A 26,374-nucleotide genomic window follows, 5' to 3' on the forward strand; every position below is an offset into this window, starting at 1 on the left:
GATTTTACAGGCACGGTTGCACCTTGTTTGTGGTTTAGGTTCACCCAAAGGAGTCTTTCATGAAAAAGGAGTAGGGGCAGGTGGGCAGGCAGGTGGGCAGGCAGGGCCAGATCACAGAATCATAGAATTGTAGAGTTGGAAGGGACCCTGAGGATCATCTAGTTCAACCCCTGCAATGCAAGAATATGCGGCCTGCAACCTTGGCACCACACTCTAACCAAATGAGCTATCCAGGCTGACAATGCACCTTCAAATGACAGGTGCACATTCAAAGCGCATTCCCTCTGTGAGGGGGGAAGCTACAGTTCCCTGGATTCCTGAATGGGGGCACTCTAAAAGTATGGCATGTACACAGCCTGTGAGAAGGGATACTGGGGGCCAGAGCTTAGCCCCTCTGATTTAGAGATCTGAAGGCTCAAGATCCTTTCGCAAACCCCCTCCCCATTTCAGGCGAGAAGCTACATCTTCCTTGCCAAGAGAGGAGAAGCTGAAGCTGAACACTGAAAACTCTTCAGAGCTTCCTTAGTGTATGAAACCCATGGGGCGCAAACACTCACAAATTAAAAAAAAAACCCACATGGTGGCTGGCAGCTCTTTCCGAAGTTCTCAGCTTTCCCAGTTAGACCAAATGTAATTATCACCATGTGATGATCGGTATGTTATGAATAAATATTTATTAATTCAGACACCTTACATGAAAAATGATACCAGTATGGTGTAGCAGTGTTATTTTAAAGTGAATCTGTTCTTGATCTGTGGAAAGTAATGTAACAGGGGTTCGGCGAGCCATCAGCTGTACTTCCAAAGCCCATGTGGCAAGTTCCAGTTATTCATTCCTGCTCTCTTAAATACAACGTGTGCACAAGCTGGGCCCACGTATTGCTCACAGCCACCCCACCAGAGCAATTTCTTGAATCTGACTCCTGCAGAAACTTACTTGTTACCTAATTGTCCTCCTGCTGCTCGCCAAAGGAACCATTCCCAGGTTCAGGGCTTTTTCTTGCATCAAACAAAAGGCCAACTCTTGAACTTAGGAAATCCCAATGAAAAAATTAAATACATTTCTGCAAAGTTGCATCATTTACTCTCCTTCCTTAAATTAGGTGTTCATTAAGTTTGATCGTTGTTAGGGTTTATTAACAGAAGGAGGGGAGAGAGAAAAAAATGTAAGGTCCAATACACCCAGCTTGTCGTGATGGCCAGTGGAAACCCAGAAGCAGGAAATGAAGGCAAGAGAGCCCCCTCTCTGTTTAGTTCCCAGTAACTGGTAAATCAGAGCTAGACTATTCCTGAACCTGGAGTCTCCATATACATGGCCATAATGAATAATGACAAATATGCTGATCCACAGGCCAGGCAAGAAAGTTCAAGGCCAAAGCAATGGGAGCAAGCAAGCGAGAGAGAGAGAGAGAGAGAGAGAACAGCACAGCAAGGTGGCCTGATGGTCCAGATCCTGTGGACACAAACAAAGGAGCCTTCAGTCACCGGAGCCATAATAATTTCCATCATTGCTACAAAGAGTGGTCACATAAAAGTGCCCTCATTTTCATTTTAATTCAGCTGACACTTCATTTCTGAGCACATCTGGCGTCCCAAACGATCGGGAACAAAACCACAGCTGGGTCAGGAAATGAAGGAAGAAAAATAAGAATATGAAGAATATTAATACCGTGCTGGGGTCCCTTTGTGCTCTCCGTGTACGGTATTCGGTACACAGATAAAAACACAGGAATCTAAACAAAACAGCATTGTCTGCTGCCGTTGGAGAGACAAAACATCGGCTGCCTTATCAAAGGAGGATAGCAGCAAACCAACCACCAAATGGGGGAAAGGATGCTTTCCTCAGCAACAATGCGAGGAGGACAGGAAAAGAGGATCAGAGGTGGTTCAGTGGCACCGTATCAGCTCATTCCCAGTTGCTGGCCCAATTAAAGGCGGCTGTCTATGCGCCTGTGTGTGTGTTTGTGCTCAAGATTTGCACTGAAATTCAAGTATAGAGCAGCAAACCTCAGGGAACAGGAGAAACCTCAGAGCATCCCCCAAAATATGCTGCTGCTGCAGTGGCCCTGGCAGCCCTCCGCATTGGACGCCAACTGGCAAGAGATGAGGGGGAAGAGGCAACAGCCCTGCTCTGGAAGCCGCCTCGGTTTTCCCCATTGATAATCTGGTCTAACAGAGAGAGGATTTTTCCACAGAGGAGAGTAAAAAGCAGAGCAAAACAAAATGGTTATATGAAAGATGATGCGATTGGGGGGGTGTTGCTTGTTTAAGACCACAAAGTCAAGGAAAAATAAAAATAGAAGCCGGGAATACTTTTATTTTGACTCCCCTGCCATTTTTAAAAAAACTAGAGTGTGAGGTGAGGCCACTGATTGACTAACTGATTAATATCCCACCTTTTTATTGAAGGAGCTCAAGGTGGCATACATGGTTTCACCCCAATCCTCATTTGTTTTTTGTTTTTTTTATAAATATTTATTAAAATTTTTGAATACAAATGCATAAATAATAAACAACATTACTTATATCATAACATAATTTCATCACTTCTTTGGACTCCCTCACGTCTCCCGCTCCCACTTGCATCGTTAAAAAGTTTTTTCAAGCAAATTATCATCTTGTTTACAATCTTATATCCGCTCATTTAAGTATAATCTAGCAATTCTCCAAAAGGTTTATATTTTCCTTAGTCTCACTTATCATCGAATTCAAATCTAATTTAGTGGTGGACAATTTTTTATGATCTAGCATCCTTCTTAACATTCAACCAAATTACAATATTTTTGTAAATAAATCTTAAATTTCTTCCAATCTTCTTCAACCCTCTCTTCTCCCAGGTCTCGGATTCTGCCAGTCATCTCGGCCAGTTGCATATAGTCCATCAGCTGCATCTGCCATTCTTCCAGTGTGGGTAGATCTTGCGTTTTCCAATTTCACCCCAATCCTCATTTGATCCCCACAACAGTCATATGAGCTTAGGCTGAGAGGCAATATCTGGCCCAAGGTCAACCAGTAAACCTTGGCCTCCCAAGTCCTAGTCCAACCCTCTCACCCAGGGGTCAGCAAACTTACTGCGCCTCGGGCCGGTGTCTCCAGTGCCAATCGCACGGCATGCCGGAGGGCGGGGGAGCGCGTGCCCATACGCGTGTGCACACACTATTTTCAGCGCACTTCCGGGTCGGAGGAGCACCAGAAATAGCTTGTGCGCATGTGAACGGGCCTCTTCCGACCCGGATGTGCCCCGCAGGGGTCGCCACAGGCCAGATAAAAGAGTCCCACAGGCCTTATCTGGCCCACGGGCCTTAGTTTGGAGACCCCTGCTCTAACCGCTACATCACAGTGGTGATTAGATAGATGAACCACCTGGGAAAGACCTCTGTGGCTGTCCTGTTGTGGTCCCTTGCCTTGTCTTTAGAAGTTGGCCACTCAGCCAAGAAACAACATTCAGCTTCTCTGGATGCCCACAAATTCCTGTGTTCCACTTTCTCCATGCCATGCACAATTTTATAAATGTCTACCATGTCATCAGTTACCTTTACTCTACACTAAAAAGTCCCAAACGCTGCATAAGGAAGCCACTCCATCTCCCTGATCATTTTGCTTACTCGTTTCTGAATCTTTTCCCACTCTATAACATCCTTTTCAAGGTGAGGCAATCAGAACTGTACAGTATTCCAAATGTGGTTGCACCATAAATTTGTATAACGGCATTATGATATCATAACATTGAGCTGTTGCAGCCCTTCCCTGGAGAGGTATGCAGGGTAACATCCCACACATAGCAACATTCCACACACTATTTGGCAGGAGGATTCCTTCCTTCGAGTTCACCTGACAGAACAGCTACCCATTGAGGAGACCACAAACGTTTCTCGGCCAGGCGGCAACTTATGGGAAATTCATCTGGACAGCCTCACTGTTGACTGGGTTGGCTTGAGAGCCACATGTACTCAAGTGTCTGGTTGACTTGTGGCCAAGCCAGAGATATGTCTGCTGTTGGGGGGGTTTGCCCGTGTGTTTTTTTTCCAACTACAATTTCCAAACTGCTCCACTGTTTTTCTCAGATGGAAAATGGAACCAAAAATGGCAATTCTGGAACTGATGCGATCAGATGGAAAAGTCAGCAAATGTTTTTGCTGGATTATTAACACGGAGGTAGTACATTCATAGAATTATAGAACTGTTGAGTTGGGTGGCACCCCAAGGGTCATCTAGTTCAATCCCCTGCAATGCAGGAATCGCAGCTCGAGAATCCCTGACAAATGGCCATCCAGGCTCTGTTTAAAAATGTCCAATGAAGGAGGGTCCACACCTTCCAGGGTAGTCCGCTCCACTGTCAGACAGCTCTTACTGTCAGAAGGTTCTTCCTAATGCTGACTTTTCCCCAATTGACACTCCTGCCTTCCTCATTCATATCCCTGGTGCCTGCTAACCACCATTTTCTTGATTGACCATTTGATTTCTCATTCATACCAAACAAACCAGTTGTCCACTTTCCTTGGACAGAACCTAACAAGGGAATTAAAAGAGGATACTGGAGAAAGAGCCAAGAGTAGAGGTGGGCTAGTGGGTGGGCTGTGCTTGAGGTTAAGGGGCCACAATAAATCTCATCCTGGAGGCCTGATGGGTGGGTTTCCCCCTCATACGTCACACAGGAAGGCTGGAGTCAGCAGGAGCCATAAGTTGGTGGTGCAGCACACCCTTAGTACACAGAAGGTCCCAGGGCCAACCCCCAACATCACCAGCTAGGGTAGCGAAAGAAGAAACCCTGGGCAGTTGCTTTTCATTAGTGTGGATAATATTGAGCTAGATGGATCAGCCAACAGGCAGACTAACCTCGTGCTTAGGGCACCAGCAGAAAAGAGCACCAAAAGGGGGGGGGGGAATGGAAAGAATTTGATATTTCCAACATATTTCCAAGTAGTCATCGGGGGGGGGGATCATGGGTACTAAGGTATTTGAGTGAGCAACTTCATCTCATTCCCATCAACCTCAGAAGCATGGTTGGTGGTGACAATGAGAGAGAGCCTTTTCTGTGGCTGCTCCCATATTGCAAAATTCCCTCCCAAGAGAGGTTAGATTGGTTTCCTCTCTGTTATCCATCTGCCAGCAGGCTAAGACCTTCTTCAGACAGGCCTTTGGAAACTGAGGTGTCTAATGACTGGGCTGCTGGCAGGGCAAACTATATTTTAATTGGTTGGAGGGTTAGAGTGTGAAATATGTAAACATTAATCAGTAGCTGAAGTCAGTTCACAACATACCATTTCATGATTACTGCTTATGTGAACTGGTCACACTGAGATATAAAAAGAGGAAAGAAGGAATGGAAAAAGATGGGTTACTAGAAAACCCTACTAGAAATGAGAGATAATGTGTGAATAACAAAATAAATGATAGCAAAACATACTCTGTCAGCTGTTGGAACCAACTCCTGTTACATCATCAGAGCCTCGGCTTGTGACTCCATTAAAACTTTTAAGATGCTCTCCTTCTCAGGCTCAAAATGGTCCCACACACTCCAAGCCCCTTTGGCTGGAAACCTTGTTATGAATCTGCAGGCTCACAGGAGAATTCACATATGTGGAAAATGGAGAGAAAGCTGCCTCCATCCTCCATGTATGAGTTACAGGGCGATTGGCCTTATCTGTGTTTTATATCATTGGAGAAGCTGTCCAAAGCGAGGGATGTTTTCCCAACTTCTCACGCTGTCCCTCTCTCCAATTCCTCCATAAACAAAATAAGACATTTTAAGGTGGAGACAGAAGGCAGCTCCGATCAAAACCCTCCCATCTAAAGGCTACATGGACACCACTATCTGTAGGGATGAAGGTTCTCCAAGCAGCTTGCAACCAGGCCTATCAGATGACGATAAATGATGACCATTCAAATGATCAGGGTTTTATTTTTTTACACAAAATAATTAGTCAACTCTATACCAGCACACATCACACACCTCTGGGGAGAAACTGAGCCCAGGGTTTACTGGATAGCATCCGTGGGAACATGTCATGCAGAGCCCACTATACTCTGGCAGATCCCTCCATGCTGCCTGTCTTCATCATCTCAAGGATGGAGATCCAGGCAGCAGATACAATTGAGCTGCAAGCCACCATATTGCTTTCTCCCACAATGCACCAGACTTTGCATCAGTCCATTGCACTGGGAAGGGGCAGGGAGAAAATGGCAGATGCCAGGAGGCGGCCGTTCTGGAGCCTTGCTGCTCCTTATAGTTAAAAAAAACTACAAGGGTGGGAGAAGTTTGTCACTGTGCAGCAGCAGTATAAGTGGCACACACCAAACTTTAAGGGGATGTCCACATAGAAATGGGCCAAGTTAAAATCAAGCCAATAGCTAACAACAGCTACTAACAACAATGACTATGAGTCACTGTCAGAACTCAGGTCCTGTTTGCAGGCTTCCCACAGGCACTGGCCACTGTGAGAACAGGATGCTGGTCTAGATGGGCCACTGGCCTGGATCCAGCAAGGCTCTTCTTAATTTCTTCTGTTCTTACAGAACTGACATTAACTCTCCTGTTTATCAGCCTCTTATCTCTCTGTGTCAGTAGCTTATCTCCTTCAAGTGGTTCCCACCCACAGGCTTGAGCAAGCATTCTCTTTACTCCTTCCAAAGTATTTATGAGATTTTGCAACTGCGCATCCCTCAGCTAGAACCAGGAACGAAAGCTCTCTTCAGGTTTTCGCTGACACATGCAAAGGTTAAGAATGTGCAGGGGGGGTGGGGCATGGCCGACAGGCCTCCACCAATGTCCCCATATATGGGGTGGTCCTCTCAGACCTTTGTGTGTTTAGCATGGAGGTCTGAAGGGGGGAGGTTCTGTCTGCAATTAGCTGAATCTGCTTAGAAGCCTCAGCACAATCAGGAACCTTGCCTCATCTGGGTTCCCCATCACAGAAGTTTCTCTGTGTGCACTCAGCAAAATGAATTATGCACAGACACCACCTCAGGATGTTCATGTTCAATGCACAAAGGCCATGTGTGGGTGTGTGGGTGTTGGCGGACAGACTTGTGTGCACACGCTTCCCAGTCCATAAGGGGAAATGGGGTGCTGCCTTTCCAAGCTCTTTCTGCCATCGGTCATCCTGCCTGGCTTCTTACTTACAACCAGCACAGGATGTCAGCTTCCTCCTCATTCTCAAGTGCTGTCCTTGCAGAACTCAGCAGGGAAGGAGGAAAACAAAATGAGAACCAGTTGACTCTGCCTGTCATTGGCTCTGGCTCCACCTACTATTGACCTCCCTGCCTTCTGCAATACTAGTCCCAAGGGGCACCAGCTGCCACTACCCTGACACTCTTCATAGTACTAAGCCTCACCCCAGCGCCTGAGGAGGGCTATTCTTCAACTGCCTATCCATATCTAGCAAATCTGCACCATATACATACAAAAGCAGGAAGCACCAACGTCTTGGGGGAGCCTCAAGGTTTGAAAAAGTACAAAAAGTCTCTCTAAAATATTGAGTGGGGGACCCTGAACAGTCCAATGAGGATTCAGCATAATCAATGGACACTGAATTCTGATCAATTTCTTTTTTTGGAGGAGGGACAAAAACTGGGGTGGGGGTGGAATGGAGCATCATAAAGAGAGTCCTGGCTGGCTGGCTGGCTGGCTGGCTGGCTGGCTGGAACCCTGGACAGGAGCACTTCATATGGCAACATTTTTATTGCTGGTCCTGTTTGTTAATCCTAATCCCATTTTATAGGTCATCCCAAATTCTTCCCAGCTATCTGCAAAAAAACCCTTGATTTAAAAAACCCACACAACACTCAATGACTAAATATAATCAGGTGGTGAATCAAAGAGTTCAGTCAGATTTTTTCTCCACTGTGGCTTGAGGTTAGATATCTGGATATTATTTTCTTGAAAATTATAAACTCCTTTGCATTTTTCTTTTTAAGCCAGGAAGTTTCCAGTAAGCTTCAGCATGTAATCCAGGCAATGGGACACATTCTCTCTGTGCAAAGGGACCCTGCTCTGCTTCGAACAGCTTAATCCCATGAAAATGATCTATTTGTTAAGCCCAGCTCTCTCAATAATACCTTTTTTAAAAGGCTCGGACGCTTTGAACATTATAAATAATGAGAACTGGCGCATACTGAGGTTTCTTTTGGAAAGGGGCAGAGGCGCACACTCCAGGCCCTGAGATTCTCAGAGATTTCCTTGCCAGCCCCCAAAGTGGAAACTCCGTAACTTTAACAAGCAAAAAATATTACAGTCGGCTGCTTTTGTATTGCTTCACTTAAGCAGGGATCCAGTTTTCCAGAGTGACAGTGAGACACTTCAGAAGCTGCTCCGTTTTGGAGCAAAATGCAGTGCTCATCAGATCTACAGCATTGGCTGTTACACGGTCCACAGCAAGGACCGGTGAAAGCCATCCAGGAAATCTGAAGCCCCACTTTCCCAGGCTGCTGACATACTCATATCATGGCTCTCTGCTCCCCTCTCCTATAAAGAGGGCCACCCTGAACCTCAACAAGAAAATGCTTCAGGTGATTGACCTCACTTGGACAAACATGGATGAAGAGCACTTTCACATCTTATACCGGGAACCACCCATTCTTGGAACAATGTACCATTCATGCCAGCTGCTTGAGGACGATTTCCATAACCACCAGTACTCCAGAGCACATATATGAGTTCATAGATGATCTTGTGACTCAGGCCCCTTAAATTACGAGCTCACAATCCTCTGAGGCTTGGTTCTGTATTTAATTGGGTTCTGGTAGAAGTTTATAAAAATTATGCATGGCATGCAGAAAGTGGATAGAGAACAGTTTTTCTCCCTCTTTCCTCACACTAGAATTCATGGACATGGTCTGATCCAACATGTTCATATGTTCTTAGGTAGTGCCTCCTGAGAACAGAGGTCCCAGAGAAGCCAAAGAGGCAAGTGGCCAATCAGAGGAGCTGGCTGAGATGGAGGCAGAGGGAGAGGTGGAGGGATGAACTCACATCCCATCACCAAGGATGTGCCATAGTCTGTGATGGCATGAACAGACCCAGCAGCGCTCCCTGTAGGAAGACTCACCTTGCTCTTTCAAAGCAATGGAAATAATTGGTCAGATGTTGGGACAATATCTTTGCTTATGCCAGAATTCTGCTTGTGAACTCTGTATCCTGCACTTGGAGCTAATGTGAGACCATGTGTCAATTTTATCAATAAGGCTTTGGGGGTTTCCCAGGCCAAGAGTCTGAGATTTTTGACCAAAGGTAGTAGTCAGGATGCTTTCCAAGCTTCACCTCTTGTTTCCAGCCACCAGGAAAAGCCACACAACATCCCCTTCTTACTGGCTGCAGAGGGATGGCAAATCACACACACATAGATACTATCTCCCCAAATCTGTATTCAAAAAACAAAGAAACCCAACTCCTGGCTGGCTGTCCACTCACATGTCTTGTGGTTCTAAGTTTCAAGCCCTGGTGGTGGAAAGCATGTGATTTGCTCACTGCTGCTTCCAGATGTTTTCTTGGTGGGCTGTTCTCAGACAGCTTTTGTGTGCACTTCGATTGTGGCTGTTGGTGGTTACTCAAACCATGAGGCGGTCTGGGGATAAACAGCAGAATGCAGAGGCCAAAGCAGCTGACTACATTTCTGTATGGCTTAATTCCCGACCCCTGCCCCCTTTGCAAAACACGTACACCAAACCACCTTCGCCTACAGGGCTAAACCTCGCAGCATCCACTAACGCTGTTCGTTCCAGAGGGTAATGGAGACAGCCTGGTGCATTGTGGGGGGGAAGACTTCCTGGAAATGGATCTAAGAACAGGATTCCAATGAACTCATGGATTCCGTAAGCACACTTGTTAACTGTGGGAGAAGAGGAATGGAAAACCAACTTAGAGAAAGGAGGCGCTTCAGAACGGGAGCACAGGGAGAGAACGCCTGCATGGAGATCTTCCACTGTGCTGGATGTGTCACTATGATGACACATTGTGGTGCCAATGTGCAAAGAGAGACCATGCAAGGAATAGAAGATCACAGAGTTTGTGTTCTTTGTCAGCATGATGGGTTACTGCTGTTCTGTGCCTGTGTCCTGGGATTACACAGTGTTTTGAGGAATAGAAATACCTTGTTTCACAAACTATTGCTTCTGAGTATTTCTTTCCCTTGAGCTTCTCATAGTGGCTTACAAAAGATTCTCAGTATACAAAATCCCATTCAAGTGTGGTAAGAAGAATAGAAATATAATGGTCCCATATGGTGCCAGGATTGTTTAGGTGGCATTTCCTGCCCCTTTGCCTTCCACCTACCAGGCAGAAGCCCATTGAGGTCCTCAGAGCAAGTGGGGCCAAGCAGTTATATCTCACACACAGCCCATGATGGGGGGCAGACTTCCCTTGCTAGCAGGATCTTCTCCCAAAGACTTGACCACAAGCACTGAGGTTTATCAAGAACAAAAGTCAATCCCCAAAATTGGCAATAGGCTCATAGAACCCAAATATCACTTTCAAAATCCAGGTGTTTGAGATCTTCAGACTTTCCAAATCTCCATGCAAGCTCAGAGCCTGGGGACCTGAGTGAGGGTTTTGAAATACAGAATCTGAGAATGCTAAAACAGAGAAGAAGACGTTAACAGGCTTTTAATGAATATGACAAATACTGGTCACTAGTCACACCTTATTATTTACTCTGGGAGTCCAAGGAGCAGCTTTAAGTTGTTCTTGTACACCAGCATTGTCTATTCTGACTGGCAGCCTCTTCCCAGGGTCACAGGAAGAAAGAGGCCTTTCCCCACCACCTGCTCCCTGGTCCTTTTTAAAAAAAATGTAGAGATGTCAGGTATCGAACCGGGGACAGTCTGTCACTGATCTACATTCCTTCTCCTCAGACCACAGAATCTTCTAAGTCATGAGATGCTGCCCACAATCGGAGGCATGATGCTAAGTAAGAGACCTCTAAGTTGAAGATGGCTAGTCTCGTGCCCTGAATTTGGATATCACCAGCCCCTGCTCTTTTGGAGCCTGATAACAGAATTGAAAGAGACTCACATTTCCAAAGCATTGTTTAGTCCAAGCAAGCTGAAACCAGAAACAACACTGGTTTGATGATGCTGAAAGGAACAATCCTCTCATTTAACACCCAGTCACATAAATCGTAATCGCTAGTTACTGGTTCAGAGGATTTCATTTCACGCTCCGCATATGGCTTCCCTTTGCATATAATAAAGTTTCAAGGTGCCCAGTTTTCCAACACGCTCTTCTCTGCCAACACTGTCCCTGCGTTAGATGCATTCAAAACCAATTTCCATACTGACAAATGGCTGGATTCTACACTGGGGCTGGAGAAAAGGCAAAGGGGACCAGGCATAGTGAGCAGGAAACATGCACGGTTGAGTGCTGTGCCCAATGCTGTATCTATTACATTCACACTTTCCAAAACAATACGAGAACTGAAACACAGCCCTCCTCTGAAATTCACACTTATCCAAAATTTTGCAATGCAGTTCTCCAAACAATGAAAATATACATATTAGAGAAATGTGTGCCTAAAAAGTAATATATCCACAAAAATATCAGGAGAAATTGCTTACAAAAACAGTACATTAGTCAAAACTGCAGATTTGCAGTGCGGCAACAGCTTCAAGCAGCAAGAACTGTGGGGGCAGCAGTGGCAGACAACCCCCCCCCCCATCGCCGCAGCTGCCATCCTCTGGGGTCCCCCCATCCGTTCCCCTCTTTTGGAAGACAGCTAGCTGTGCATCCCACCGGGGCTGCCATACACTCCTGACACTTCCTGTCCTCAGGTGCCATCTTATCCCATCGCTAGTGCTGAAGTGAGATTCAACAGCCCAGAAAGCTTCAGAGGAGCTTGCCTAGCTAGCTTTGGGGTCTTTCCATAATCTTATATTGAATTCAATGGCTTGGTGCCCTGAGATGTTCTATTTTCAAGATCAGTTCTTCCCTTGCATTATTAAAGAGAAATTTTGGAGTCCAATGAGGAATTTTATTCCAAAACAAAAAGAGGCCCCAAACCCACATTTGAAAACAAGCAAATTAGCTATGGATTTATTTTTTTTCTTTTACAAAACTCTCCCTATAGATCTCTATTAATAAAGCACCCATGTCTGGTTCCAATTGCACAGATGTTAGAAATGTATACAGTCTGGAATTAAACTCTTGTTAAACTCTAAACTGTGTTTACAAACCACCGTTTGGATGCGTTCAGCTTGCCGTCTCGAACCCCCAACCCCTGAACTTACGTAATTTGCAGCTCATTTTCCAAGCTGAAATCCAACAGGCCTCAAATAAGCCTTTGAGCAAGAGAAAGGGAGGTTGTGAGCGTCTAATGCAATTTACTAGTAAGTAAGCCCTCACATGAATGGAAATAAAATTCAATTTAGTCTAATTTGCAAAAAGACAGGAGTGTTTTTTTCCAGCAGTTAAAAAGTTTTGGTAACCAGCAACACCCTCTAAATATCCAGCATGTGCTCATTTGTTAAAAAGATTTTTATCTGAGTTGAAGGATCCTGTCTTGATGATTACATTTATCTAAATAACTGCAAATCTGGTGTTACTCAATGTTGTCCAAAAAAGAGGCAGAAAATACACAATATCAGCTCAATGTCTAAACTGTGTTTTAATTGTCTTTTTAAAAGTGTTTTAGATTTTCAAAATATATTCACATTATTCATTTGAAGGAATATTTTAATAAAATAATGTAGCCATTGTACAAACAGAAAAGAAGACAAACCTAACAAGGAAACTCAAGACTGATGAGGGGGTTTCCAGTCATTTCACTATTTTCTAGCTACATATTAAGTATTTGACTTTTTAAACAAATGGCTCCCACCTAACGATGGGGGAGAATGCGAACTGACCCACACTTGAAATGAACTGGCCTAATTCACATCTTTTGGACTAATACTATGTATTTTGTTTGGTTGGTTAAAATGTTAATACTGTTTAACTGTCAATAAAACCTCTAAGCAATTTACAAATAATATTAAATTGTCAATTTAAAAAATCAACATTGAAAATAAGTTTATAAAAAAGAAAAATTCTACAATAATATTTAATATAAGTTAATATATGTCTGCGTTATATGTCTGGGTAGGCTTGCCTAAATACATACATTTTTTTAGTATGCGTTGGAAAGACAACAGCGAACGTACTTGTCTAATGTCAGTAGGCAGGGAGTTCCAAAGTGTAGGAGCTGCCACACTAAGAGATCCTTATAAGTGTGAAATGAACATGATGGGTCAGTTGTAATACTGCCACAGATCAAAGCAGTCAAGTGGGCATATATGGGATAAATGCAATCCTTCAAGAAAACTGATTCCAAGCTGTTAAGGGATTTATTTACTAACACATTGAACTTGGCCCGGTAACAAATCAGCAGCTGATGCAGATCTCTGAAAAGGGGTAATATATGCTGACAGAATCTCACACCTGTCAGCAACTATTCTGCAGCATTCTGTGCTAACTGCAGCTTCTGGATCAGAATGTAATTACCCCATAGATTTTGCACTTCTCGGAATTTTGCAATACAGTTCTTGGCTCAGGAAACATACTCAAAATGTGCTATTTTAGAAATGTATACATTGAGATAAAATGCATATCTAGATATGCATGTTTAAATAAGGATGGGGGGTTAAAACATGCAAATTAATGCAAAAATGGAGTGGAATTGACTTATAAATATCCAGGAAAGTGGCACACAGTGCAGAAATACCTCACTGTGTAATGCTGATACCAAGTCTACCCATACAAAAGAAACCTCAACACCAAGAACCAACGAGATCAATCTCAGCTTGAGCAACAGTCAGCTCAAATTGTATTGCACTGATTATAATAATAATAATTTTGTCCAACCCTCTGCAATGCAATAATAATATTTTTTCTCTTTTATCTTCTTTCTGTTCAGGGAAATAATGCCTGAACACTTTATTGGCTGCATGTTTACTTGAGCTTGGTTTTTTTAAGCATCCCTGAAACACAATGGACATAAGCCAATCTACTAAAGCCTCTGAAAACCCCATTCCAAAAACTAAAGGGCTTGTCCATCTCCCCTTCCGGAACAGCCAAAGTTGGCCCTCCTTCTCCCCAAACAAGGATATTCTCACCAACGCTTTCCAATTCTCCATCCTTGAATTATTATTCTCAATTCTGATTGCAAGGAGGGAGCCCACCCAGCTCACAAGTGAGTCATCTGTACATTGCACCGAGGTGTAACCAAGAGCATAGCTGAGACCTGGTGGTCTCAGAGTTCTTCTGGCCCAAAACACATAGAACTAGGAGGACGTTCATATCAAGACCAGCCAAAGTCCACTATGATATTACCAATTCATGCGCACATCAGCATTCCTTAAAGAATAAAAAAAGCACACCAAGTCTGCATTTCTGAGGGTCCTGAAAAGTTCAGCAGTTCTGTACATTTGTGTGTCACTAGTCATAAATCAGAATGGTATAGCATGCCTCTGCAGGGCTTTGGGGAAGAGTGGGCGGCCTTGGGGAGCAGTCTCTCGAAAAGGCACTTTGCTTCTGCTTTGCTAACCAGCAGCCAATACGATAACATCTCAAAAGTTGTCCTCACCGCAATAGGCATTGTTGAAGCCTCTTGAACAAAGCCATATTTTCAAAACATAAGAACAATTTTGACATTGGACTTTGTCCCTCCATCACTGCTTTCCTTTGCCTAAACCCTGGCACTGCAAATTTCCGAAAAAATAATTCTTTGTTGTCATTTGTGATGCCTTCCATTAGATCTTTCCAAAATTTACTAGTAGCATCTCTCTCTCTCGCTCCCTCTCTCGCTCTCTCTCTCTCTCTCTCTCTCTCTCTCTCTCTCGCTCCCTCTCAAATAGTTTTTATACTCTTTTCACTGGAAAACCTCCAGGTTGGCTTTTCTGATTGATTTAAAAGGAAAGAAAGACCAAAGAAACGGTTGGGACAGCGGTTGCATTGCAGAGGGTTGGACAATATGACTGTTTGGGTCCCTTCTGACTCTATGGTTCTGCTGATTCCAACAGTATTCCTGCAGAGTGGGTTCCAAACTTTTCAGTTTGCAATATACCCTGCAAAGTGCAGCACTGGTGAAACTCCTCTCACAGCCACTCACAGTCTTAATTTGCTATACATATATGCAAACTGGTGTTATGGGCCTGTCACCCTGCTCACTGCGTGCTTTGAGTACCTAGCAAAACCCCTGGGGAGATGTGCACCAGGAAGTCCCAAGAAAAAATCTGTACTCACAGCCTTGCGGCACATATTTGAGAGAAGAGACAGCTAAGGAGTAAACCCTAGAATCATAGAATTGTAGAGTTGGAAGGGAACCCAAGGGTCAACTAGTCCAACCCCCAGCAATGTAGGAATCCTGCCCACAGCAGTTGCTGGGTAGGCTTGAGCAACCAACCTTCTGTTTAACAGCCAGATTTTTTGTGCCACTGGAGAGTACCTAAGATGGTTGGATGGTGCCTTGCATGCCTCCTTCTGTCAACTCCTGCAGCCAAGCTGGTGCCAAATGTATTGCTCTGCTTTCCTTTGGACCATGTCAGTGTAAAGTGTGCATTAAAATGGATTACATTAGGGGAAATAACACACAAAACTACATTGTATTTGGGATTGTACTGCTTTGCAAAAATGTGAGTATTAGGAGAAATTTGTACTAAAATGTTGATGGTTTTTCAAGAGGTTTTTTTTTTTAAAAAAATCACAAATTCCTGCTGAAATGTAGAGAACTGAATTTAAGATGCAAAGTTCTCTATAGCAGGACCCCTAAGACCGAGAGATAGGAAGGAGACTGACTGTGTAGAGCTCGCCAGGTGGGCAGAAGGTGGGATTTTGGCGGGTGAGACTGGGCCTGTGAGTAGAAAAAAAACAAACCCAATTTTCTATGCAACAATTAAATGAAGAGGAAACCCATTTTCCTCCAAAGTGGTCATCTTAATCAGCAGAGTAGAAGAAAAATACTAGATTGCACAAAACATCACCATTCGTACTTACACCAGAGGGCAGTGTACTTTAGCTCAGTAGGAGAGAGTTAGAGAGAAAGTGCTTCAGTTACCCATAATCCAAACAGCCCACTCCTCTCCTGTGCTTGGCTAGCCCCAAGTCATTAGACGTGATCCAGAGCAAAACAGCCAACAGCTCCCACAGTCGTGTCTTAGATGATTATCCTCCACTTCAAACAGCCAGCCTCCCCAAAGGCATTTCCATCTGAAAAGCCAAATCGCCCTTATCTCACCACTTTTATCAGTTTTTCTCAGTGTTTAATCATTAGTCTCCGTGTAACAAACTTGACACTCAGCAATTACAGGCCAGCATTGCAGGTTCTTTGCTAGTGAATGCTGAAAATCCAGAATTCAGAGGCAAAAGGATCCATCCAGAACACTGAAAATGTCGCTTTGGGGTGGGTGCCTTTTTTTTTTTTTTTTTTTTTTAAGAAAAGTTCCAAGATTTGACTATACTTTGGAAAAGGAGCCAAACACTTCAGGGATTATTTGAACCTTAACCAAAGTGCCTTGGGTCAGATTCAAGGCTGACGCAGAAGTGCTACATGAATGGCAGGGGAAAGGGAAAGTCTGAGAAAAACAGGTGTCTCCCCCGAGCAGTGTCAGATTTGTCCTCAGCTGACATTTTGCGGCTGTGCAGAAATTAAGAGCATATAACATATAAAAATATTTTAATGGATGTGTAACTTTCCCCTTTCTCCCTCCCAAGGAACCCCATATCTTGTACTGACATCCAGCCCTCCAAATAAATTATGTGAGTATCCGCCTGGTATATAAAATCAGATTAAATCTGCTCAATTTACATGCTTACATTATGTGATATTTTGTGGGTTTGGAATAGTTTGTTTTGTTTTATTACAAAAGCAACATGACGCAGGAGGCCAAGGAAAGGGAAAGGACGGCCAGTGAGGATATGATCTTCTCCAATAGATAAAAATAAGGACAGTCTTGTCACATCCCAGCTCCTGAACCACCAGACACACACACACCCTAATTGCACATTGCTGAAGACAGACACAGGAAGCTTGACAGAATGTCATGGATCCATCTAGCTCAGCACCGTCTACGCTGACTGGCAGTAGATCTCCAGGGTTTCAGACAGGGTTGATCTGCAGCCTTAGCTGGAGATACCGTTGGGGTCTGAACCTGGGACTTTGCATGCAGAGCTGATACTCTTCCACTGAGCTACAGCCCTTCCCCAGGATCTGCTCTGCTTTCTGTATGGAGCATTCATTTACTCTTCAGTTTCTTCTTTTAGACCCATTTTAAAAGGGGAGACTATCAAGCCCAGCGGTAGAGCATGTGTTTTTCATGCAGAAGGTTCAGGTCCTGGTGTCTCTAAGAGACATAGTATACATTTATATAATTTGCTCGTATCTAACCCCAGTTTGACTGCATAGATTTCAGAAGCAAAGAATTCCAAAATACATTGAAAACAGTGTAGAGAGAACATTGGATTTTTTGAGGCATGCTGAAACACCGGGGCCTTTTTCCATTTCCCCTGCTCAGGAAGGCAGAGCTCTAAATTAACTGTTGCTATAGCAGTGAAGCTAATCAGACTCAGAGATGATATATGGGCTGGAGACTTCGCCCTTTCCTGGGTCCTGCCTATTTTGCCATCTCATCTATACCCTGTTAGAGTAGCACTGGGCAGCACACTGCAGGCGGCACCACAACAACACTGTTGAACGGGGCACAAGAGGTGGGGGGGGTGCCAGATTTTAGCGTGACACAGGGTGCTGCTGAAATTCCGCCAGTGCCTGTAGCCCTTCTGGGAGTGATGGGGAGGAACAACCACTGGAAGTGTGGAGATCACCTAGAGTCTTCTGCTGTTCCTTCTCCAAGGAGACCTCATGTCCCAAATCTGAGCCAGGCTGAATCCTGACAGTTGTTGTTGTTTTTCAGTGGCACAGGCCCATCCTTGTGGAACTGCTTCCACTTGGATGCACATTTGGCTCTCTTATTATATGAGTTTCAAGGGGCCTTAAACATCTTTTTGTTCTGATCTGCTTTTAATTGATGATGCTGGGCTGGAGTTCCCAAAACTCTTGTTGGTTTTTTCCATTGTTATACCGAGAGTCATTCTCTGGCCTAGACTGCAATATCTATGCTGCTGTTTGAATATATGCATATATGTGGGATTTATATACAGTATATCACTGTATGATGCCATTCTGAGCTGCTGCTTTTTAGCCCTGAAAGCCGGCAGAAAACTTCAGACTAAATCCCTAAGAGCAGAGCTTTGTCTCAGCTTAAATGCCCCCCACCCTGTGTCCCACTGCATCGTTGGCAGAGATCGATCCAGGATAATTAGCCTGAACCAATTTTCAGCCCCATAAAACTTTGCATGTCAATAAGGACATACCATGGACGTCCGCTGTCCTTAAGCGGCCCGTGAATGTCATGTTCCCTTCCAAGATTACAAATAAGAAGTTCAGCACTGCATTCCACATCCACCGGAAGATTCATATCTCCCTGGCCGCCGCTTTAAAGTGATTACCACAGAGTTGTTATTCCACCATGTGTATATATCATAAGGATGTCTCAAACATCTGTTTACATTTAATGGCTGGGGCCGGGGGAGGGGGGAAGAGGCCCACAGAATTATATATTTTATATTATTCTCTTTCTTCCAAGACCAAACGCAGGAACAGATGGATATAAATGATTTCCAACCAATGATGGAAGTACAGAGTGATATTAATTGGCGGCTGAGATGCCATTTCCACACCACACGTGGCTAAGTGCCCAGGACACTTTTACGTGGCCAAATCCAACCCTAGATTGGGCTTTGTGGTTGGTACCCACAAACTGGCATGCAATTTGCCGACAAACTGCAAGAGAGGTAAGATTGTACAACTTTATAAACTGGGGGCTCGAACAAGGGAGGATTGTGTCCCAAACTTCTTGCCTTTGCTGCAGAATCACTAGCCATGGTTCTGAAACTTAGCCACTGGCCTCTGGACTACCACCTTTGGTATTTTTGGGTGTCCCTTGGCTTCAGGTCAACTCCAACTCACAGCTTTGCCTTCCGCCTGGGCTCTCACCTCATCAGAGCAACAGAATCTGATATGGATCAGAACCTTTGGCTGCTCAGTCTTCTCTCTCTCTCTCTCTCTCTCTCTCTCTCTCTCTCTCTCTCTCTCTTACTGTGTGTGTGTGTGTGTGTGTGTGTGTGTGTGTGTGTGTGGTGTATAGCTCCTTGCTACTATATTTTCCTGCTGATGTTGCTTGGTGCATTTGTTGTTTTTTCTTAATTATTACTTAAATGCTGGAAAAGTTTCAAGAGGTTTTTTTAATAATAATAATAATAATCACGATTTTCTGTGGAAATGTGGAGAACTGAATTTAAGATTGGGACAATGAGAAACTGAGAGACACTCAAACTGACAGATTTTCCCTCCCACCCTTGGAACCCTTTCTAAAAGTCTTGTCTCTTGGGCATCTGTTGATCCAATGCCAGGCAACTGTTCCAAAGGTGCAGATCCTCCTCTAACTTTTTATGAAATGTCTATCCTGTCTTCCCTTGGGTGCATGTGCAGGCAGGCAGCTATGGGTGTCTATGGACTGGGGCACTGATCCAACACTGGTATTATTGGAAGTGGAAGTGAACATGGCACCTCTGGTTCGTGTGCATGAGTGTGTGTGTGTGCGTGCACGCACACACACACACACACCAAAAACCATGCACAAAGAAGCATCCTCAGAAGAATGCAACAGTTCTGTCTTCCAAAGTCACACTGGGTTGCCAAGGAAAGGGCAAGTGCCACCATCCATTTCTTGCAAGTCCCAAAATAATTGAGTAAGATTTAGTGATTTGAGAAAAAGCAAACAAAGAAGCACGATTGTTTCAAAAACAGCATTTTGCCCATCAACCTCACAAAGGACACTGATGAAACAGAAGATTGACAGATTCTAAAGATTTCAGCTAAGTCAACAAGATTTTCATTTTAACCATCTAATCTCACTGATCCATGGATTAAATGTTGCAGGCCTTTTTAATCTATATACTCTGAGTGGGGGTCAAATGCCAGTTGTCTCTCTGGCATCCTAACCTCGCCATGCACATTAATTCCACCTTTCACAATTATTTCTGCCACTGAAAGCTTCCGGAGCGAGCTAGATAATAAACACAAACAACAATGAAACAAACAGTGAGTACTATTTGGAAACAATTCAACCACTGTCTTGGTGCCAATATGGGGCCTTTGTGTTGCTTTGGTTTCACCCAAGGATGGGAGACTGTGACAAACACGTCGTGTGCTGGCTCTCTCTCCCCCTCTCCAGGGAAGTGGCTTCACTCAAGACACTTTTAAAATGTTGGCTCCTTTCTCAAAGAATAATTTTGCCTCTCCAAGTTGTAAATAACATCCAGGGCCATAAACAGCCAGCCAGGGACATGGCGCATCTCACATAAGCAAGGGGAACACTTGAGCCTCCATCGGTGGCATAGCCAAAACCTCTCCCTTCTCCCAGGAGTGTTGCGGTCACTTGTGAATGTGATGCAGCTGTGGGCCATTAATGCAAGCAGGGATGGACCAGAGGCTGGGATTCCAAGGGCTGAGAAAGCATTGCAAGCATGTCAGAAATTCAGGATCTCTTAGAGGGGGAAGGGGAGGCTTTTTCTTCTTACACATGTTCAGTGTGTGAGGATAGAGAGCAGCTGGGAAATGAATGGAGCTCTGAGAAGTCACGAGTCCATCCTCAAGGGGGAAGCCATGAAACATTACAGGCTTATAGTGGAAAATGATGGTATGCCTGCAACAGATGTTTCTCTCTCTCTCTCTCTCTCTCTCTCTCTCTCTCTCTCAGTAGGGCACATTGCAATGAATTTATAAGTTGCTGCCACACTGCTCTTCCTTCAAAACCGCATCCAGCAGCTTCCCATCCCATCAAGCCATAGATCAGATTCCAAGCCATTCAGAAAATGGTGCAGAATCAGAAGCTCGTGTGATCTGCTCCAGCTTGCATGACTTGTTGGACATGAACAATTTTTAATTGCATGTGTGGATCCAGCAAAAATCATTCAGGCTTATGGAAAATGCATCCCTCTCTCATGATATACTAGAAGTGGTAGACATGCAATGAAGCTGAATGTTGGAAAGTTTGGGACAGATAAAAGGAAGTACTTCATGCGGAGCATCGTTAAACTATGAAACTGGATCCCATAGGAGGCAGTGATGGCCACCAACTCTGATGGCTTTAAAAGAGGATTAGATAAATTCCTGAATGGCATTGCTTTCAATAGCTACTAGCTACCACAGCTATGTTCCCTGCCCTCTACTATTGGAAGCATCAATGCTTCTGAATATCAGTTGCTGGAAACCGCAGGAGAGGAGAGCACTCTTGTGTTCAGGTCCTGCTTGCAGGTTTCCTATAGGCACCTGGCTGGCCACTGTGAGAAGAGGATGCTGGACTAGATGGGCCATTGGTTTTTACACTTTTATAGGACGGTCCTGCTAATGCTTCAACCTTGTAACTTTGAGGGCTTCCTCTAGATGTCATCTTTGGGGTTCCCTCCAAGCCTGAAATTGTATATCTGTAAGATGGGATTTCTGTAAAGTAACAGAAACTGCTAAAGTAGGTCAAAGCAGTCACTTTGTTATGTTAATGGACCTAGCCAAGTTTGCTAAATGTTGGCTTTGTTATGTTAAGCTTGGGCAAAAGTGTTGTGTAGGAACTAAATAGCTGGAGAGATTTCTAGAAGGTAAGTTGCAGAGGAGAAGTCCTCTCCTCTCCTCCGGCTGCAGAAGTCAGTGAGTGTAAGAGAAAAGTGGAACTGACCACACAGTTTTGTCAGTGGGGGCTAGAAAGCACAATGAGGGTTGGATTTTGTTCTCTGTGAGAACCCAAAACTATGCCTAATTGACTGGGGGGAAGCCAAGATCTGCTGGGGAGTGTTAATACTATGAACCTTCTCTCTTACGTTCTGCCTGTATATAATAGCAAATAAAACCACACATCACAAAGACAAGCTTCTAGCGACCTTCCTTCCAACAAAAGCAAAGCCAAGGTATGCACCAAGCCCCCTTTGTTCCCTAACTGCTGAGAGAATGAGGTGCATGTAACATTTGCACGCAATCCTGTGGAAATAATGTTTTCCCTTCAGCTTAATAACAGCATCACTGAGAACTCTCCTTCCACTTAGGTACAGCGGCATTCAGGCACCAAGATTAGATCAACTCAGAAAAACTAAAAGCCAGGTTGTTTTATACAATTCTTTTAAAACGAACAAGATTTTACTCATCAGAGGGCAAGAGCAAAAGCAGAAAATTGAAAGCTTTTAGAGGTTTCATCTCGGTATACATAATTATGTGAGAGTAAGATAGAGTATATTCCCTTCCGTATAGCACAGGTAAGAGAGAAAAAATGTGGCTTACTTTTCCTCATAATGAGGGCATGCCTAGTTCAGGATTCTTGAAGAAGTGGTTTTGTTGAGGAGGAATCATCCCTGCTGCTTCCAGAACCAACCTTGAATAGAAAACATAAAACAAAATACATGTATAGAGGGGCTTCTGTGTGAATACGATTTTTTAAAAGCCTTAAACATGGAGGAGGGGATATCTGAATAGCTACCAATATTTATCTTCAAAATGAATGTTACACCCCACTCTCCAAAATCAGAAAATTATATCCATCACTGAGCTGTAAGATGGAATTTATTGCTGGAATTGGTTTTGGGAATCTATATTTTCAGAAAAATATAACTCATGTATTATATTTCTGAAAATTTTGAGTACGAAGGAGAAAGCATTAGATGATATTCTGAAATGCTTATTATTATGCTGTGATTGTATTATTATAAAGTGATGATAAACCCACACACCAAAGCAAAGAAAGGATAAAGAGATTTCCCCATTATAAAGAAACCACCACAGTTCAAAATGTACTGGGACCAAACTGCACCTCTCAGTTGCAGAACTTCTCCTCTCATTTGCTGAAATCCCTTAGCTTTGTACTTATAGTACAATCTGCTGCCCTACAAACAAAACCCAGAAGCAGTTTCTAGTATCTAGTATCTATTCCAGTAATACAATAACAATACATACTAAGACATATAATATCACAGGAACCTAATCCTGGGGGGCAAACTAAAAATCAACCACGAACAGTTCATTTAACCCACATAAACGTTTAAGTAAGCATACAGCTTACCAACAGACCAAGTCAAAGTATCCATTAAACAACTCCCTTCTGAAGGCTTCAAGGGCCGGAGGGTAGAGCAGCACAGGTGAAACCAACCACACCTTGATGGTAAAATTGCTCAGGCTTTTAAAGTGCATAATCTGATGTGCATTTTGTGCTTTTCCTGTGAGCTTTATACAGTATATTTAAATAATTTACTGGTCACTTCTTATATTGGGATTTCAGGGAAGGGCACAATAAAAAGCATATATTAAATGCAACTAATATTTTATATATGCTATTTACTGCTTAGCTACTACTTTTATTGTTTTAGAGAGGTTTTTTAAGGAAAAATGCTGTTTTATTAATTTGTTTTATTTAATAAAATTTATAGTTTGATTAACAACAGCAGCAGCAGCAACAGCAGCAGCAGCAGCAACAACAACAACAACAACAACAACAACAACAACACCTTAAAGCGGGTTACAGGTGTAGGTGCAGATAACGCCAAGGTTGCATGTTTGATCCCCATACGGGACAGCTAGCTGCATATTTCTGCCTTGCAGAGGTTTGGACTAGATGATCCTCAGGGTCACTTCCAGCTCTGTGATTCTATATATTTGTTCTAAACTGCTTTGAAAATTCTTGGGATTATATATCTGGAAGTGTATTGTTTTTTGTCCCCCCCCCCAAGAGAAAAAGAGACATGAAATATTGAAGAGCAGGCAGTCTTCAGCAGGTTCATTTGAAACAACTGAGCAACAGAAGAATCTGCCATGCAAAAGTGGATAATTAAACATCCACATCTGATTCCACATGGTTTGACCCTGCTCTTTTGCTATTTGTATCTAGATTTATTCTTTTTATTTTAAGTGATTCATTTCTTTCTGTTCCCAAGTATTTTTTCCAGAGGCTCTGAGATTGCAATCATGGTGCTATTCGCTAATGAATCCCAAACCCAAATAATAAGCAACTCAGGGTGTGGGTCCACTTACAAACAATGGGGAAAACTCCACTGCTACAATACCAAATGCTTGAAATTAAGAAATGAGTAAAACCTAACTTAAACTTCAGCCCCCCCCCCCCCCCCGACCGCAATCTTGGCACTGCACCAAAGCAGGGACCCTCCCTTTCCATTGATTTTGCTCTGGTATAAATAGCTCATCAGCAAAGTGAGTTTAAAGTATCAAATGTTCAAATTGTGCTCATCAACAAAGAGGATGCTCTCTTCCCTCTTGAAAGGAGGGAAGGCTGAGCTTGGACTGAATGAAGTCCCTAATGATACCTTAGCTGGTTCCTCCATCAGGGTTGGCTATTCACCAATCCTGCTTCATCAGCAACAAAGGAACTCTGATCACAAAAAGGCCAGGATTCAATCACATGTACTGAATCCCGCCTGGTTTTCATCTTATTTTTCCTTTTATTGCACAGACTCCATTAGAATGAGTCTTTCCGATAATCAACATGGCAGCCATCTCCTTTTGAGAACAAGACGTTAAATAGGCCAAGCATTAGCTCCACAATATAATCATTTTACCTGCTTCCTATGCCGATTCAGCTTTCACTCAACACTTACTGGATTTGAGAATATCAAGCTAATGTCACAGAATAATTTGTTTGCAGAGTACAATTGCATAGGGCAAGAAGCACTGAATGCCTGCTCAGTGTTTGATCTGAGTGGGTGTGGGGCAGGGTGCAGGCCAGAAAGGCTGCTTGTGGCTATCCAAAATGTTTCCTTGTATACAAAGTGCAATAAAAAGAATAATTGAATATGTCTACATGTATATTCTAGCTACATGTATATTCTAGCTCCAGGACACAGCTCAAGGTGGTGCACATAGTTCCCATCCCCACAACAAACCTGTGAGGTGGATAAGAGGCAGTGACTGGCCCCAGTGAGCTTCATGGCTGTGGGGATTAAACCCTGGTCCCCCAGGTCCTAGTCCAGCATTCGAACCACTACACCACACTAGGTCTTTGACTAATGGCTCTATTTATGATGTTTTTATCTTAGCTATCCTACTGTCTCCAAAGCATAAAACAAATGCATCAAAATAAAACCGCATATCAAAATGGTCATTGATAGGTAGCATAAAAATGTCATGGCTGCCAGAACAAAATGGCTACCTCAGGCAGCTGAAGACGGGGAAAAGGAGGTGCCAGTGAGTGAGGACTGTCACAATCAAAGCCACATTTCCTGAGGCTGGAAAGCTTTTACAGCAAAAGTGGTGACTCTTGGTTGAGAATATCTTTATCTATGTACAGAGAGAGTGAGAGTGAGAGAATCCACATTCACACCACACATTTTAAGCACTTTGGAACCATTTTAAATAGCCATGGCTTCCCCCTGTAGTTGGTTAAGGGGGTCAAGCACTGTTAGGATACAGCTGCAATATGTTCAGATTTTCCTGGACATTACCAGGATTTCGAAGGCAGAATTGACGTCGGGGGGGGGTGTTCCAAAAGGTGGCGCTTTGTCCTGGATCTTAGGCAAGTCAGTTATGTTTTTTGGCCTAACAACTTTGGGTTGTCTAAAAAAAGTTCATCAATTTCGGGGTGTCCTGGTTTTTACTTTTTGAAATACGGCAACCCTATGTTAGGAGGCCCTTATTCCCCTCACAGAGTGGCAATTCTCAGAGGGCTTTAACAATGAATAGTATTAATAGTGTAAAAGGTGTATTGAAATATTTAATAATTGAAATTAAAAATGAGAATGACATACCCTTCAACATTTTGTGAGGAAAATTCAGGGCATTCCCCCCCCCCAACCATCCCGCAACTCCGTTGCTCTCCCCCTCCCTGGCTCTCCTGCTCTCCCCCCCTTCCCCCTCCTTATCCCTGCTGTCTTTGGCTTCCTGCTCAGGAGGTGATGTGTCTCCTAAGTGGCCCTGGGAAGGCCGTGCCAGGCCTGGCAGCCTCCAGAGGCAACACAAGGCCTAGAGCAGCCCCCAGAAGTCCATGCCGGGTCTAGCCTAGCAGCCGCCGGATATAAAACAAAACCTGGAGCAGCCCCAGGACCCACAACACTATCTTTTCCCTGCACCAACTGTACTTCCAATGGCAGGAGGGGATCATGGGAAGATCCCAGAGATAGACCACAATGATTAGTACAGAAGGACATCAGCTGATCTCAGGCCACTTAAGGATTATTAAAGGTGCTCCTTCTGGCTGCTGCCTGGTTTGGTGGCCTTCTCAGTGGTGACTCCCCATTTGTGAAATGCACCCACTGATTGGGTGTGTCTGTCTTGCTTGTTACTGACTTTCAGGAGACATTTTAAAA

At 43.8% G+C, this 26,374-nt stretch overlaps 1 protein-coding gene across 6 annotated transcripts in view; it reads right to left on the minus strand.

The window, feature by feature from the left end:
- Positions 1-26,374, minus strand: part of ZNF469 (zinc finger protein 469) — a 270,551-nt gene that overhangs the window by 210,169 nt on the left and 34,008 nt on the right. For 4 of the 6 annotated variants that reach the window (XM_081872030.1, XM_081872033.1, XM_081872028.1 and 1 more), the window contains exon 2: positions 22,350-22,440. The gene's annotated coding sequence lies outside the window, so the exon portion shown is untranslated. Of the gene's footprint in view, positions 1-22,349; positions 22,441-24,955; positions 24,974-25,816; positions 25,907-26,374 lie in introns of those variants that run through there. The other 2 variants (XM_081872029.1, XM_081872031.1) reach the window with 2 other exon arrangements.

The sequence above is a fragment of the Podarcis erhardii genome (genome assembly GCF_964252035.2).
Source record: "Podarcis erhardii genome assembly, chromosome: 7".
Classification (NCBI taxonomy): domain Eukaryota; kingdom Metazoa; phylum Chordata; class Lepidosauria; order Squamata; family Lacertidae; genus Podarcis; species Podarcis erhardii.